Source organism: Ambystoma mexicanum, chromosome 6q (assembly GCF_040938575.1).
Source record: "Ambystoma mexicanum isolate Mex_15411 chromosome 6q, UKY_AmexF1_1, whole genome shotgun sequence".
Classification (NCBI taxonomy): domain Eukaryota; kingdom Metazoa; phylum Chordata; class Amphibia; order Caudata; family Ambystomatidae; genus Ambystoma; species Ambystoma mexicanum.
The window spans coordinates 965,147,583-965,165,372 of NC_090937.1; the positions used below are offsets into that span (position 1 = coordinate 965,147,583).

General features: G+C 45.8%; 1 protein-coding gene across 10 annotated transcripts in view; it reads left to right on the forward strand.

The window, feature by feature from the left end:
• TENM3 (teneurin transmembrane protein 3) overlaps window positions 1-17,790 on the forward strand; it is a 1,347,981-nt gene that overhangs the window by 246,714 nt on the left and 1,083,477 nt on the right. The window contains exon 1 of one of the 10 annotated variants that reach the window (XM_069631456.1): window positions 2,299-2,343. The exons of the other annotated variants lie outside the window; for them this stretch is intronic. The gene's annotated coding sequence lies outside the window, so the exon portion shown is untranslated. Of the gene's footprint in view, window positions 1-2,298; window positions 2,344-17,790 lie in introns of those variants that run through there. 10 annotated transcript variants of the gene reach the window in all.

Below are 17,790 nucleotides of genomic sequence, written 5' to 3' on the forward strand. Positions count from 1 at the left end.
AGGCACAGTTAGGAGATGTACATCCTTTGCTTTTTTGAGGAAACCTGACTCAACGAAGGCCATACTCCTCTTGGGTAACCCAAACAGCAAACTATAGCAGTCCAAAATAACGGAATGTCCAATCAAGGGTCAATAAAATATATATAATTTAATTAAACAGACGATATACAATAACTAAATCGAAATAAATGATAGCAATGGAAAATGTGTAGTACAAAATGTAAGTTTGAAATGCAATAAAAATCGTTACCCCTCAAAAACATCTTTTTCCATGTGTTTAATACAAATTGGGGGTTGAAAAAGCCTCCTGACATGTCCCGCCTACCGCCCCGCCCACTTTTACTTTTCGGCCCACTATAGCCCTCATGTAAGGTACTTTCGGCCCTCTGTCAAAATCAGTTGTGCACCCCTGGCCTACACCAATCACTGTGGGCCATTTGGCTTTAAAAGAGGGCCGAGTGCCTCTTTTGACTAGATAATCTGAAGACTTTTCAGGGAGAACAAAAATAACTCATTTGGATCATGGCTGACAGTACAGTCTGCCTTACAGCTTCCCACAGTGAGGGAAGGCCAGGATTTCCAAAGAGGGAAGCAAGATCCCTCCCCTAAGCATCTCCCAGGTAACAGAGGGAGATACTGAATTCAGAAGATCTTCCAGCAGCTCCAGATCCTGTACCCAGCCAGCACACAGCGTGCCCTGCTAGGCTCAGCAACAAGCTTCCTGGGTGGGAAGTGTCAAGTAGTCTCTGAACCAAACCAAGGACAAGGCAGTTGCCTGCAACACTGTCCTCAGCTTTGGCCAGTCCGCCTTAAAGGCTGACACAAGCCCAGTGAAAAAGCTAGCAGGAGTGCATCAACCAGCGTCTGCCTTCAAGGTAATTTTCGAGCCAATCGAGCCCCTTGAATTGCAACCGACTGCACTGCTGACTATTGTCATGCCTCAGTCACTAACATCGTCCAAGACGCCTCGACCAGTGCTTCAGACTCGCCAACCAGCACTGAGACAACGATTTCTGACCCTGAGCTGCCGTGCAGGCCAGCCTGCAGCCGTCCATCCAGCCTTGCTTGCCAAACTGACTGATACCTGCAGATGTCTCCCATCTTGAACTCTGTAGCAGGAGCTGCAAGGCGCCCTGAAACAGACTCGACCCTGTCGAGCACCAAGAACTTCTACAAGCACAAGTTGTATTGTGGTTCTGTCCGCCTGGTGCTTCTCAGAAGGCAGCTAATGACATTTTACAACTCATTGCTCCCTTTGTGCTGAAACCAAGTATCCTTGAGCTATTGTGATTAATCCACGACCTTGCGGGGGTATGCCTGCTGTTCCGCCCATCACCAGAATTGGGGAAGGAGGTTTATGATTTGCTTGCGTTTCCAATCTGTTCGGATCCCTTCTGGTGTACTAGGGGGTGTGGGGCTGATTGATGGTTTAGAAACTGATATTTATCCCTGGACCCTTGCTGCACCAGAAGTTGATTCGTCACACACACCCCTGGAGCTTTCACTTGACCAGTATCACATTTTGTAGGTTAACCTTTATTGGGGAACACTTGTTTCGAATGGCAAACCTCGGCGCAGCTTAGGGTGCCTTGCTTTGTGCTTAAAGAATGCTAAGCAAAATGTGTTCTCATAATAAACGCATCATACGTTAAAGATTGCTTTGATTTAATTTCTTTGACGGCATAGTTCTGTGACCTGAAGCGTGTTTGAAACCAAAACGGTAGCAGTTCTTGGGAGACAGCCTGATCCCGAAATCTGTCTGTTTATTCTCATTAACAGCGAGCTCGCGTTGTTGATGGGTAACGGCAGATTTCGTGGTCTGCACCTCCACGCTGCTAGCGGGGACGGCCCAGCAGGAAGCGCCAGGCATCGGCGCAGATCGAGCACTGACACAGACGGGCGAGGCCTCCACATTGCAGCCTCGATTTCAGGGGATGACCAGGGGGGTGCAGTGCATAATGTTACGAGCATCACTTTCCTTACTAGCAGCGTGTCTACCCGGCGCCCCTCACCCATAGAAACGCGGCCTCAGCTCGGCCTTGGTGTCCATTTCACGATATTTAGATTGTAATGTATTTCAGCCGTGTTCGGAGTGGAACCAGAGGTGCCGCCGCTCGCAGTTTATCCTCCGAGTGCTGAGTCATGCCCGAACTGACTGATGTCAGGAGCGTTTTGTTATGTTTTCAGTACAGCTTGTCGAGCCAAATTGTTTGTCAGGTTGTGTCTTGTTAGGATGTCCTCATAGGTGTGTTTTTTTTTCTCATTCAAACGATGAAGCACAGAGCCGCATGTTCGTTTCGGAGTTCAGGCGCCTTCGTTTGCTCGGGACCTCTCCCGGGGAAGGTAAAAGGGCGTGTGTGTGTTATGGTTGTGTGTGGGAAAGTGTTCTCTGCGGGTATGCTTGATTGTCTTGGACGGCGATTTGGGTCTTATTTTCTTGTTGCTCGGAGCACATGCAAGGCAGCATTTCCCTCCAGGGTGGGCCCAGAGCCGGGGGTCCCCATAAACTAAGGAACATACGTGTATCTTGTTGGGGTGCTGTCAATTGCCAGATCAGATCAGATCAGACCGCTGTCCGAGCTTTTCGTTGCAAAGTTCATGGCAGCTGTGACTGTCACCCTAATGAATGGGCCCCCGTTATTTGAGTGGATAAGGATGAAACCCAGAACGGGTCCCTGACACAATTCAGACCTCTGCATGCAGGCTGCACAAAGATCTCCAGATATGTGTACGCAGCCACATGGAATGAACCCACCTAAGTGCAATGGGTGCATTAGTTCTCCTGCTGCACAGGTATCGGGTAATAACGTCCCCATGCATAATGTCGCCAGGAAAAGCCATTGGGGAGATTATATCTTGTGTCATTATGTATGGGGACGGGTTGCAGGGTGGCTGGTGGCTCCCTTTTGTCCAGCTCCGTGATGTCCTCCTCCTCGTCTGTGTCATCGCCTAGTCCCAGTTGCGCACCCAGGCCCAGCTGTGTATTTTCTCTGCTGCTGCTGCCCATTCCATCCCCTGCTCCCCTTGTAAAAAAAATTCAGGGGGTGTCTCCCGAATGTTCAATGTAATAATGTCTCTGCAGAAAACAGTGACATTTTTGTCTGGAGACATTTTTGCAGGGACATAATTACATGGGACCTCTGCACAGCAGTATTCTGCATGCACAATACCCGCTCCATATGAACATTGTGAAGCGAGTAATGCAGACTAAACACCACCCCAGTTTGTCACCCCACTTCTTCATTGAAATGCCTGGTTTGTGTGTACCTATGATGAGCCAAGCTCCCAAATCATGTTCTTTGAGTCCTAGCATGCATTTGAAATACAGGCAGATAAATTAACTTCATCATTGCACACAAAGATGTTAAAACAAGGCCATTCCTGTGCTAGTGTGTGTAGGGACATTGCCATTTCCTGTGTGCCTTGGCCATCATTCCCAAAAGTTACTTCAAGTTTATGCCTGAGGAATGATCAAATGCTTTTGACTTTCAAAACCTCTGAAGTTAATTTAATAAAATCATTGCCTAATTCCTCTCAACTGCCTATCCCTGTTGCTCTACAGGCTTCTGCTTGCGTTCCGAGGGCAGGGTGGGGCCGAGAATAATGCAAGGAGGAACATGGGTGGGGCAATACACCACACACTATTCTGCACCCGAGGGAAGTTGCACACATGCTGGCAAGGATTACTACACTGCTCCTAATGTAAACAGTCTAGGTTACATGCAACCAGGTTCCTTTCTGCGTGGGAGAAATTGTTGGCCCAGATGTTGCCAAAGGAACTATTAACTATGAGAATGGAAATAGCTGGTGGCCACAAGCCAAGAATCCTGGAGGAAGTTTGTATATGTTTTTGTATATGTGTTGCATTGTCAGAGTTGGAGGTACCTGAACCTGACGTCTTCCTGAATAGATCATACCAGAGCTTAGAAGGACATGGTAGAGACAGGTTGGGTCGTTGGCTTCTGGCAGGTCCAGTCGGCAATACAGTCCTGTATGGTAGAGGCCTTTGGAGCAGACTGGACCTCAACAAAATGTCAAATGAATTCTTCTTCAAGAATTGTCTAGACTGGAATCAACTAAGCAAATCCCTGCAGCCCCCATTATGAAGGCAAAATGGCACAGTGGATTGGTCCGTAGCAAGCCTGTTAAGTGTCCAATCCAGGCTGCTGCAACAAGTGTCATTGCCTGCTGATGTCGTACCCAGAGAGCTTTGTCTACAGGAAGTGGGGAGATGGACAGAGAGATTGGGCGCCCCATCAAAATCCAAGCTGGCGAGACACCTCTGCAGACTGAAGCAATCGCCTTGGCTGTTCTAACTTGCCCCGTCCAGTAACTACCTACATCAAAATGTCTCCAGTAATCAGTACCTGGTGGGAGGTGGCCATTGTAATGACGGCCCATGATGGAAGCACTGGTTCCCAGGGCACCTCCCAGAGAGTGTCCCTGTTCCTTGGAGGAAGGTGACAACCCTCTCAGGGAGATGAAAGAGATCTCATCTAGGGCTGGACCCAACAGGGTTTTTGTAGATGCACCCAGCCCAGACAGCGTAAATCACACCAGGCCTTGTCATGAATGAGTCATTGTCCACCAAGCTGACAACAGAATAACAAAACCAGACATGAGCTACATTTAGATATTAATCTCCCACCAGGCTTCTGGTATTTTCATCCAGAGGTGCATGCAGTTTAAAAGCCACCTCAGCTGCTGGAATACAAAGTTCCAACAAACAGTGTTCAGGAATGCACATGACCTTTGAACCTGCACTGCTGCCACTGTAGAGCAGATGCTGGGGGTGTCCAGAGATGGTCATAGCAAGGTACATATGTGCATTATTATTTTTGGCATGGAGCATTATGAAAGTGGGGTCTGTTTAGCAGAACTCACTTTCAGAAACAGAATTACCCGGAGCAATTTATTATTCATCAAAAAGCCTGGGCTACTCCACCCTCACAGATGGCATTCCAATACAGAACCGTTTCCTCTTGTCAACTCATTTGATTCCACCCAAATCACCCTCTTCAAAATTTGTGATCTGTTTACCCTAATCTCAAACTGGTCCGTTCATTTATGATGAGATATCTTTATGCAGTGTTTCTCAGTATATAGCTATCCGACACTGTGGAACTCACGTCTTCACTTTGCAGGGGGCTGAGTGTATACAAGACTTCGAGACACATCTCTCTTCACCGAATTAAAGCACAACTTTCTTTAAATCCTATAGCACCAAGATGCCTAATCCCCATGAGTGACCATTGGGCTTTATAAATAATCCACTGAATACCCAAAGGGGATGGCTCGCCCTCCTCTGCTGTGGTCTTGAAATGTCCTTAACTTGGCAAAGGGTTATATGCTGGCAGAGAAATTGCTAATCAATGCCAAAATTGATAAAAAAGGAACACAAGGCCACCATCCTAACCGTCCCTGTTGCCTCCATTCTCATTCCCAACCCTTTTGTCCCCAAAGTCCTTCACTGCCTGTTTTCCCTGTTCATTGACTCTTCTGGACTCTCTCTTGTTCGTTTCCCAGCTGTACACAAAACAGGATAATTGTGTTGCATCTCGTGTTATCAACCCTTGCCAGTGTGTCAGAGTATCACCAGGAGGCTGAGCCGCCAACACGGTAACAACTGTGCAATGTTGTCCAAGCAAAAAAAGCACCATGCACTAGAACCTACGGAAAAGGACCCACATTGTCAAAAGAACCACTCTATGAATTGGTGACTATGACAAATAGCAAGGCAGGCTCACAAGACTATGCCTGTTGTGGGATGTTTTTACCCATGCATACAAGCCCTACCATAAAACTGTGCAATACTGGCATGGAAAACATCATGATGGCCAGAACTCCCCAGAGAGTGCACAGGGAAAACATGAAGAATAGGCTGCCACCCATTTTTGCCTATGTTGTGAGCACAGGAGGGCACTGCCTAAAACCACCATTGGGCTACACACACAGTAGCCTGAAACCATTGGGAATGGCAATGCTGATTGCCAAAAAGCAACTCAGAACTGGTGGGAATTCATTTTCTTAATCCCAAAAATGGTTGCAGTACCAGTACTCACCACTATCAGAAAGCCAGTGTTTTAAAACCACCAGACTTTTGTGTAAAACTGCACAAATGAAACAAAACCAGACCAAGGAAAGACTTGCTAAGAGGTGGAAGAATGTAAAACCATATTCTGAAATGACTTGAAGGAAGTAATTATTTAATGTACAGGTACAAATTGTCAGTTTGATTTGAATGTAGAAAACTGGGAACAAAAAGTGACATTTAGCTGAAACCTGGCTTAGTGAAACTGGATTCTGCCCCTGATAGGAGAAACCTGTTCAGCCACTCTTCCCAGGCCTAGCTGCATCCTGCTGCTCCTGCCAAAAGGAGTTGTCACCTCTCTGATTAGATTAGGGGTGGAACACCTGGGAACTGGAAGGAACAGAACAATGCAACTCCCTTGACTCAGGCAAATGTTATATTGGGGGCGTCGTAAAGTGGCTTCCTCTTAGGGGAAACTGGGAGGGGCAGTGCCTCTGCTAGCAGCTGAGCTTGGGGGAAGTGGATAAACCAGTTATTCCATACTGTGATGTGGGAAGCCACACCCCTTTTTGACCAGGGCATGATTTTAAAAAGATAGATAACTCATAGTGCGGACTTGTCAGAATTATACAAGTAATATCATTATTTTTGTGATTTTTCTGTGAACATTTTGAGAGGCGTTAGGACCCTGCGGTGTATTCTGGGGGGTTGCTAGCGGAGAATAGGGTCTCACGCCAAATGTCTGCATGTTAAAAATCTGACACTTCATCAATTAATGTCCATACTCCTTGCGCACATGTGTGTAATTTTGGGTAAATGTCCCATAATGCAAAACCAGTTAAAAAGCGCAAAATGTTGTCATTTTTGAATGCAAGCCCCCAGGAAGATCAGAGGCGGACAAGCATGGACCATAAGGAATATATAATGTGTACATGTAATTTCAACAAATTGTATATCTGGGAAAGATGTATTTGAATCAAATATAGATTTGTGGGCAAACTGACCAGGGGAGGATCCTCTGACCCATAAACAGACCTCATCATGATGACAATCCATTTCCTTCCCCCAATCATGGGAGAGGGGAGAATTGGGCCAATGACAAGTAGAGAGGGGCAGGCTTAGCTAGGCCCAGGCACACACCCATTTTCAAAACACATAAAAAGAGACTGCTGGGACAGGTAGGGACATTCAATTCCATTTGCTGCAGAGCATGCTGACCGACGACTTCACATCCAGAGATCCAGACTTCAAATCCATCAATCTCCAAAGACCAGAACTTTACTTCAGAACTTAAAGCAAGGGCCTAAACCCACAAACTGAGAACTCTTCTCAGCAGGCCTCAGCATCCTTAAAATCATTTGCAAACTATTCCACAGCCGGGCGAGCTGTTTGAATTCTTTTGCCAAGAACAATTGCCAGAGACCAGACCAGAGATCCAGAGTGACCCAGACCGCTGTGAGCAGAACCAGAGAGCTGACCCAGATCACTGTGAAGTGCCGAGACCAGAACTGGAGTGCAGTCCAAAACCTGACCAGATCCGTGGCGAGGCCTATTTCAAATTTATATTGTGAGTACCTAGCAGAACTGTGCAGAACCAATCTCGTAGTTAAAATAATCTAATCCAAACTATTTTAACCTAAGTAGAACTGCCTCCTAGAAATCGTGTCATCTGTCATTTTTAAAGCTGCACAACTGTCACCTGTCAATTCTGCAGCTGCAAGCTGTCACCTGTCATTTTGAGTTTACTTTACATCCGAAAAACTACCTTTATTAAATCATCCGTATCTCTGGAACCGTTTGGGCTAGGAACGAGATTTAACTTTCCTCTGAAAGCTTAGAATCCAGGCTTTCCAAAGAACCTAGAACCAACGATTTACGCACTCGCGAAATTTACCGCGATTTGCGATTTTGGCTCAATTTCTCCACTTGTCAAAATAGCAGCTCCATTCTTTCTTTTGTTAAAATCCGTTGCAACTTGGTAATAACTCATAGAGCATTGCTAATGTGAGCCTGAACTAATACCAACACGCATCTCCCACTCACCCTGAATCTCTAGAGGGAATTAAAATCAGTTGGTACATTTTCCCATCCATTGCCATCACATTTAAAAGCATTTTGGGCCTGTGTTTCAAACTCCTACCTGTTTCCTCTAAGCTTGCTGGGGGGGGGAACTGAATTTCGTATTGTATTTGATTGCATTCCTGAGAACTGTGTGCTCCTCTTTCCATCTGCTTCCATTTCTTACATTGCATAGGGGAGGGGGGTGAATTGCCAGAGAAAAAGTGATTATCTTATCTTTTGCTAAAATCATATCAAGTATTTCTGTACTGCATTTTATTCCTCATTGCTTTTCCCTTGAAATCATAAAAGTATTTTTGCTACTTTATCCATCCTATACTTACTCCTCATTGATTGTAAAGAAGTGTGCTAGTGCCAGATTACCCATTGTTGATCAACATCATATGTCTGAGTGTACTATCAGATATTAATTTATTATAAAGTGTGATATATATATATTGTTTAAATTCTCAAATAAACCTTTTAATTTGCAAAACAAACCTACTTCTTGGCTCAGTGGGGTCAGGGGGATTCTAAGAGGGGAGTATTATACAAGGGTGGTCATCCAGAGTACTGAACTAGACATAAAAATACTTTAATAAGGGTTTTCCTCAGCATCCCAGACTAAGCATTGACTTGGCTGTAGTGTTGATTGAATATCGCTTACACTGTTTACTGAGGTTAAGAGAGCGTGGCTGACTGGAGGGAATGGGTAGGAGAAAAACGGCCAATGGGATGACCAAGAAAAAGGAAGCAGTCCAGGAGTAGTGGTGCGTGAGAAGGGCTGGGCATTCTGGGAGGAAAAGAAAGTGTGACAAATCGGGGCGATGAGTGGCTTCACAGAATGGAAGCAGAAGCAATACCATGTTAGCCGATGAAAAATGCCAAATTTGTATTGTGATCTTGCATATGTTCCACCTTTTATTAGTCTAACCCACAATGTTGGTTGCCAGCTTTCACACCTGCATGGATGCTCAGGGAGTAGTGAACAGAATAAAGGTTTAAGCAATGATTCCAGCCAGAACAATACCCAACTGCAGCTTGATAAAGGGGCAGTGCAGCACGTGTACGTCAAGAAGAGTGCAAGGATGACGCAGGCACAGCAGGAATATGGCATGCCAGCAACAGAAACGAAAGTATAGCATCCTCTCAAAATTGGTGAGGTATATTCTCTCACCTTACATTTTACTCCGATATAAATCGGATGAGTTGTGTCATTTTCCACAAACTGCTCTACTGAAATAGCCTACTGTCACACCAAGAAACACTTCCGTTTGTTTCGAAGCACAAACTCGAATTCCAGTGGCTTCTTGGTACAACAACAGGAGTTATTCTCCAACTCAGCACTCATTTCCTCGACTGTAAAAGCAGAGACCACCCTGCCAGTGTTCCAACCTCTGATCAACAAGTAGCCCACGGATGTCAGCAGCAGGTCTGTTAACCAACTGGACTATCGTCCTGGGATTTTGAGACCTGAAAAGTACCTCAAAATTCCTGTTGTGACCCTGAGATCACCTCTCATCTCTACAGTGTTTTCGAAATTCCATTAAGTTCCAGGATTTCAGGGAGATTCGTGAAAATTATAAATGGCAGCTTCAGAGGTTTTTCGCCCCACCAACATGTAAAGCAGGCTTGAGGGGTTTGTGGGTCACCGCCTTAGAACTGTCAGCATTGGAACCCCAATACATAGACTATCATTCTGTGTATTGCCTCCCTAAACATTCCACTATCACTGATGGTGTCGCCAGCTATAGATTGGTTTGTTTGCCATTCCACATATCATCCCTCCCCAATTCCATGACCAACTCTGAATAAATGCTGATCAGAGCGAGTCTTTACATGGTATTTGGCCGCTTTAGGTTCTGGCTGCTATACAGTGGCACCCAAGGCTTTAGCCTTCACAATTCGGCCTCATCTGTTGAGATGATGCCCCAGTTTTTGCCACCATGTTAAGCGGTACTGCAGATTTGGTGCTGATCTATATAGGGTTTGGTTGGTTTATCCCCAACTTTCGTAAAACTGCTCCGGGTAGTGTCAGAAGACATGGACATCTTGTCGGTCTGCACCGGCCCCCAGCCCAAAGGGGCACTTGTATTGTCTGTGCTATTGCAAGCTGAAGCTAGAAGTGCCTTGAGGAGGTGAGCACATGAAATGGTCAAATACACATTATAGCAGCAGAGTTCAGTGAAGGGCATTACAAAGCGGTACACCATGGAATCTGATCTTGGTTCACTGGTACATGCTGTGACGTGCTCATGTGTAGACTATGGTAGCACCTTGCTTGTTGGCCTCCGCAGAAGCTACCCGGCCATTCTGAAAGCCATGCAGAATGGGGTTTATGAAGATGACCTTGTGCGCTAGCCAGTTTGACCACATCAAGCAATCTTAGTCTGCCCTAGCTCCCATTTGAAGCCTGCTTTTGTTTAAAGAGGCCTCTCGCATACAAAACCGTCCATCACAACACCTCCACGTATTACATGGAAACGCTCTCAATCGCTGGAGCATCTAGCGCAGGTACCCGCAAAGACGATCTTCGTCTGGAATTCCCTTCCCATCAAGACGCGACCACGCCTGAGTCCCACTCAAGAGGTGCCTTGGGATCCAGGAAGCAGCACTGAATTGAGCTACGCTCCATCTCTTGTGTTCTGCACAAACCCGAAACCTCCCTATCCAAAAATACCTGATATAATCTAGCCCCACATCCCAACCTCGGGACCGTGGCTTTGGTTCTAACTTGGAGGAACCACCCGCTGGAAACCATCAAAGCATTATCAACTACCCCTTCCAGGGCCAACGTGCAAGTCTAAGCAGGCAGGTGTGGGAAGACTGTGAATGCATATCATGACAGGGTGTGCGTTGATCTTCGTTCTGACAATAGAGATTGTATTCATCAAATCATGTCCAGAACTGTGTCTCCCTCTTGGGCAGAGGTCTTCAAACTGTGGGGCGTGCCCCATTGGGGCGCGGGCGCATCCCAGGCGGGGGCGCGAGTGCGCAGCATGAAATGTAAAAAATAATTATTTTATTTTTTTAATTGGAGAAATGGGCTGGGGCGGCTCACATGGTCAGACTGGACCATAAAACTGTCTCAGGCCCCATTGAAAAAGTGGCCCGTAGTTGCGAATGGATATTCATTCCTTTAGTCACAGACTGTTTGAATAGTACCCAAGGGGGTGTTTTCTGTTAAAATGTAAGAAAATTGTGATATTTAAAGAATATTTATTCAGCAACAATTGGCAAAACTACTAACTGCATAGTGAAGTAACTCATCAAACTTGCCCACATTGGCCAGAAAAAGTGGTACATTTTGACTGGCCTAAACTAGCATTTAGCATTTTTGGTACAGGCATTGCCCTATTACCCTATAGGCCAGTCCAAGCCTTGCGGCTCATCCATAGTGGGCGAGGTGGCATCCACCCAGTGGCACCCTCACCCATTATGGAGGAGCTGAGAAGGCAGCCCAGTGAAGCACTGCCTCAGCTGCTTTTTCCAGCTGAGGGAGTGCTCCTGGGCTGGCTGAACTGTCAAAGGGAAACACTCTTTCCCTTTCACAGTTCAGTTCCCCAGCCGCACATGCTCACTGAGCAATACAAGGCTGGGGGTGTTTTGCTTTGCCAGCCATGCATAGCTCATTGGAAATGCTGGCTGGGGCACTGCATGTCTGTATGTGTGAGGGGGAGCTGCAGAGCAGGGCATTTCAGCACCTACGTGCAGGCCCCTGCAGAAGGTACATTTATGTTAATTTATTTTTTATTTAAATATGCATATGGATGCGTGTGTTCTTGTGTTATGAGTGAGTGTATGGTGATGGGTGCCCGTATGAATGATAGTGATTGCTGTGTGAATGAGTGAGTGTGTATGTGTGTGTTTTGGTCAGTTGAACTGATTTTGGTGAGTGGAGAAGTGGAGAATAGAGGGCTGAAAGGAGGGTTGTACAACAAAGGCATTAAAAAATGCCTTTGTTGCACAATCCCCCTACCCATTTGCCAAAATCAGCTCTTCTGAGGCGCTGTGGAGCCCAGGGGACAGGGATGGTATTTTTTTACTGGATATCTATCATAGATGTCCAGCCAAAAATACCATGCTTTCCCCCTTGGCCCCAATTGCAAACTGTTAGGCTTTTTACCCATTTATTTCTAAAAGTATTCTCTAAAATGCCATTATTTAAATATATTCATGGGGGAACCCCCCCAAACCCGTCTTCATTGGTTCGGGCTCCCTTGTTGCACTTGGCCGCTATTCCCTTTTTGTGTGAAATATTTATGCCCCTCCACTTCAAAAATTCACCAACTGTACTGGCCCTCAGACTGTGTTGGGAACGGGGTCAGGGGGAGGGGGAGCCCAGGGACTATGGTGGGAGCAGGAAGGGTTGGAGCACTGGGATAGTGGGATAGTGGTGGGAGCAACGTGGGGAGAGCCCAGGGTCTGTGATGGGGTGGGGATTGTATAGTTTATCTGCTAGCCCATCGATCAGCCTATCTGATTAGAAACTGGCATACATCTAACTTACACTGTAGTTGTATAAAATATATGTATTCGCCTCTGCAAAGCTGTGCAACCAGTGTATGGGTTTATAATTGATAGTGACAGGACCACACAGCAAGGTTTCAGGTTCAGGCCTGCGTCTGCATTCATATTCTTTTTTAAATAAAAATAGACGAATTAGGGACAAGGTTTAAAATGGGGTGCACATTGACCCGTGGTGAGAGGGGTGTATGCATGTGTTTGTGCACACAGCTCTTTCTCTGTTGTGTACCAATTGTCTTTAGGTGCACCTTTGCGGGCAGGGGTCAGTATAACTTTGCATGTTTAACGGAAATATCCGCTTTCACCCGGAAGTACAAGAGACTCCGTCCTGGTGGATTTTGACCTGTTGTAGGGCAAGTGTGTCGTCGCATTTGAAAGGTGCAGCGAGATACTGTCAGGCAATTTGTGTATGTAGAGCTTAGCTCTGCCATGAACCTCTATTTCACTCAAGCCGCCGCTCGCGCGTCCTATCAAGCTGCGCGTAGCGTGTCGGAGTCTGGCGGTCCTTCTATTTCATTGGAGAGGGTCTTAAGATCTAATCTGACACCCAGAACAGGCTTTTACTGTTGTATACCCGTAACTCCATTCTTATGACAGCACGTTGAACCTGAGTGGAGATAAAGGCATTGCGCTTGCCTGGAGCACGTGCTAACTTCAGACCCAGATCAGGGCCTTGCTAGCCATGCACTATTGCAAGTCAACGCTGTCAACCGGATTAACTTTGGCTCGTATAGTGAAGTTATTGTTGATTGTATTTTACTGCAACATTCTGTGACCAAAAAGATGTAGTTTCAAAAATAATAATTAGCATAACAATGACATCACATGGAAATACAAAACATACATTGTTGGCACCATTGAAGCATTCTAAAATACACAACCCATCAGACAACACAACATGGAAAGATGTTCAAAAGTTAAAAATGTATAATTGTGGATTGTAAGTTAACACCAGATTCAGTTACCTAACTTCAAAGAAAGTAATCACACGGAGCTGGTAGGCAACGTTTGCCACTGCTCTGTAGCAGCAGCCTGGGCAAAACATGCATTTCGGCAGTGCAAGTTGAACACTGAATGACATGGAGACTGACACCCCATCCGTCTGATAGGCAGATGCTGTGTGAGGGTGTTACACTCTGCCACTTTCCTTCAATGGTGGTTCACTTAAGGGTTGTAACGGCAAGTCACGTAGCTATAAGGTCAGTGGATTGATCTGAGCCTAATCAAAGTAATCACCTACCAGCCCACTGTACAGACTAATGTGTTGCACGCTTTGTCCTGCGGCCTGCCTTAGGGTCACATACATTACCTGCCACTGTAAAAAGCAGAAGGATCTGTCACCCAAATCTGTAGGCGGTAGGAATGCTTAAAACGCAGTAGCCTACTGCCTAAATCTGTAGGGTTGGCAAGTACGGGCTTGTCGGCATTCTAGGTGTTTCTAAAAGGTTTTTCTTTACGGTGTGGAAGCCTCATTCCTCACTGCCCCCACACAATTTTCATCGAGCATGGGCATGCCAGGACAAGGCTATTTGGATGCAAAGTAGTGTATGCTGGTTTTTATTGCGAAGATGATCTAAACGGCCAGGCTCATCCAGTCCCGTTGCCTTCTTTTTGATGGCTGAACTTTGATGGTGTGGCTGTTTTTGTTCGTTGTTTTGTCGGTACCAACCCGATGAAGAGTGCACCCCTTGTAATACAGAATCCCAGCATGTGACTTGCTGTGTGTGAGTTTTGTCTGCGAACCACGGTTTTAAATAGGCAGGTGCTGACAGGCTCTGGGTTCTGGCAAATCTCCCCTTTTCGAGGGCGGCCACGCACACTTCTCTGCACGGCGGCGGTAGTTCTTTATGGAAGAACATTGGTACTCACCGGGCTTCATTTTGAAAGGGAAACTCTGGAAGCGCGTGCGAGCTAGTCTCTTAAAAGTAGCTTGCCACCTGAATTCTATACATACACACGGCACCATATTTCTTACTCGCCATGAGTCAAATATCACTAGCCAACGGCTATGGCACATTTTGCACCCTGCAGAAGGGGTCGGTACCCAAACCTGCAGTACAATCCTGACACTGTAGTAGACCATTACTAATAATTTCAATGGACCCCAACGGAAATATCATTTCAATTTTTACAGAGACGTCTGAAAACGATATCATCGGGAGTGTACACACCAACACCGAAGACAACCGTAATTTTGGTGCGTTGATTATTAGGCGATTTGCCCAAGGAGTTGCTTAATATGCCTATAATTTGCCTTTTCTTTGTTATTTATGCATGTTGCGCCGACAATGCTTGCGGCCTCATGCACTCCCCAATAAAAATGCAAATGAAGAAAACAATGAATTGGTGTTCATATGCACTACTCTTGGGAACACCCTACCATCATCCTACCCTGCTTTCAAAAAACGGATAAAAACCTGCTTGTTTGACAAATGTGAGTGATACTACTTGCTTTCTCTCCATATGCTTGTACCTGTACCTGATTGTCTGTAACCAACGCCGTGACAACTTTGGGTTTGGGGGTTTAACAAATGTTATAAATTAAATAAATAAATGCATGCATGCCAGAATATTCATGACAATTAATGCTAAGTGTGATTTGCAATGGCTGATTATGCAATTTTTAATTTAAAACGGGAAGTAGCACCTTTCTGTAATATTAAAAGGACCCAGATATATATATATTTTTTTTTATTTGTTATTATTTTTAATTTTTTTTTACATCTGGTAATTAAATCACCTGCCTTGACCTCTTTTGGTTATGACGTGGGTGGTGATGCGATGGAGGTCACAGCCACCGAGGTCCCACTACAGCTCCCGTTGCTGCTGTTGGCTGTAGACGCTTCGCTTTGGTGCACCCATTAATACTGTGTGCCAAAAATGGGAGAGCCCCTATGCTGAGCATGACAAATGCTAAGCTCACTACTTCAATGCCATTGGTGTCCTCTCTGGATTGTCTACAGTCTCGTTTATGCCAACTGTGCCTTTCCAAAGGAGAAACATCCATTTGGATATCAGTCTGTTCCTGCCCAGCAGGAGGGCCCAGCACCAAAATGCCAGGCAACTCTCCACTGAACAACAGCCACAGCAGGAATCCCACACACGTTTACACCCTTGTGTTGGGGGGTTACAGTGGATTCATGGCTGTGGCAGAGGGGCACGGAGACCATGGGCCTGATTCACGGAAGTGTTTTATAATGTTGCAATCCCATAGGAAAATGCTCTGTGGATCAGGCCCCATATCTCAGTTACCCTTTGGCCAGAGTTGAGCCCTGTCTTCTGGGAACAAACATGGCAAAACGACTATTTAAAAATCATTTTGGAGGGATGGGTGTGGGCGGTTCGGGTGGGGATCAGTCAGAGGCCAACTCCCCAACTCCATTATTTTGCGAAGCTGGGAGAAAGACCTTAAGGGTAAAACGCAACTCTCATCTACCACTGGTTGCTTTTTGGTCCAATGTAAATTTATATATATTTTTTTGCAGAAATCTGCATTTGCTCATGTAATTCAAACATTCAGTTTCTAGAAAATCCCATCCTTGAAACGAAGCCTTTTTTGATCAAATAGGCAACCTTCACACCAGGCAGCACAACAGCGCAGGTGCTCTTTGTAGGACCTCGCCAAGATGCCTACGGGTTAAGGGCGCTATACAAATGTCTAAATAAATAAACCTGCTGCCCGTTCCGCGGATCTGAATACAAGCACCTCTTGCTGCCTATTGTTCTGAGTATTGTCCTGATTTTAGAGAATACAATGTTCCGGGAAACCTTCTAGCTCACAATCTAGAAACTAAATCCAAATCACTGAGGGCGATTTATCTGAGCAACAATTTACATTTCTTTACAGGTGCTGTTTGGGGCAATAAAGGTGAAATCAGTTTGATTAAGAAGATTGTATTCATGCATCCATCTCATTAAAAGATTTCCGTCTAAATCTACCATTCACTATTCCCAGTAGCGTGGTTGTATGAGGATTTTTCTCCTGCATTTTTATGACCGTGTGCGAGTTGATGCTCAACAGTATCTAAGATGACCCTCCATATCAGAGGGCAGAATTTTGTACATGTCTTGTTTGAAAGTCATATGGGTTCCGATCAACATATCATAGGTTTGGCAGAAGGAAATCATAGGTATAACTGAAGTTTGCACTTTTGCTGCAGAACGTTTTATTTGTTTATCGAGAGGCATTTAGGAAAAATTGGTTTTATGGACTGCATGCGTGGTAAGGAGCACACCAATCTTGAACCAAGCTTTCTGTTGAGGTCTGTTGGAGAAATGCCTAGAAGGCCAGCTATTCATACAAATGGATTGGTTGGCATGGTTGTTTGATGCCTAGAGGATGCATGTGATAGATCAATAGGCAGTCGCCATTTTCCATTAGTACCCGGTCAGGGGGGATGGGGCAATGAGGAGGCTCAGAACAGGGTATTTACCACACTGTATAGAGCCCATTCTGAGTCTCCTCAGAGCGGAAGGCCACCGTCTTCCTTTGCTGGGAATTAGGTAAGTGTGCTCCCCTGCGCCCCTGCATACTCCCACCCCCACGCCCTTCTCCACTCACTTTGTGTTTTCTTGTTCCTCGCCGGCGCCGGAAACAGTAGTGTTCCTGGCGCATCTCTGACTCCTGAATGGCTGCCATGGAAATGGAGAAGGCCCTACCTGTAGTTGCCTTCTCTCCGATCCAGCCCTCCTCTATTATAAAGAATAAAGAGACATCACGCAGCAGGCAGCCCATTGAATTAAAGGAGCCGTGTGGTTAAAGGGTTGCCTGGGAGGGTCAGCGACCCCCGCAGGCATTTCTTTAACCATGGCTTCTTGAATGCAAGGTCTGGGAGGGGAGGGGCTCTTGTTGGGAGGCATGGTCTAAGCACTCATCCGTAGACCACACTCCCTAAAGAAAGCCCCCCTCTGTGTATCATCCCGCAGTGCCATAATACAGGATGCAGCTTTCGTTTGTGGACTGCTTTCCTGTCCTTAATTCAGCCTCTTCTAATACAATGCAGCATGCATCACCTCTGTCGCATTCTTTTTCCCTGGATGAGTGATGCATGGGTGGATTGAATAAGTGTCCATCAAAGTGTTCATCAGGCCGGCTCAATTGGTGGGATTCAGACACACTATCAAGCAGGTTTTCTGATTTAAGATCTGGAACAAGGTTATTTGGTTAAGGAAGG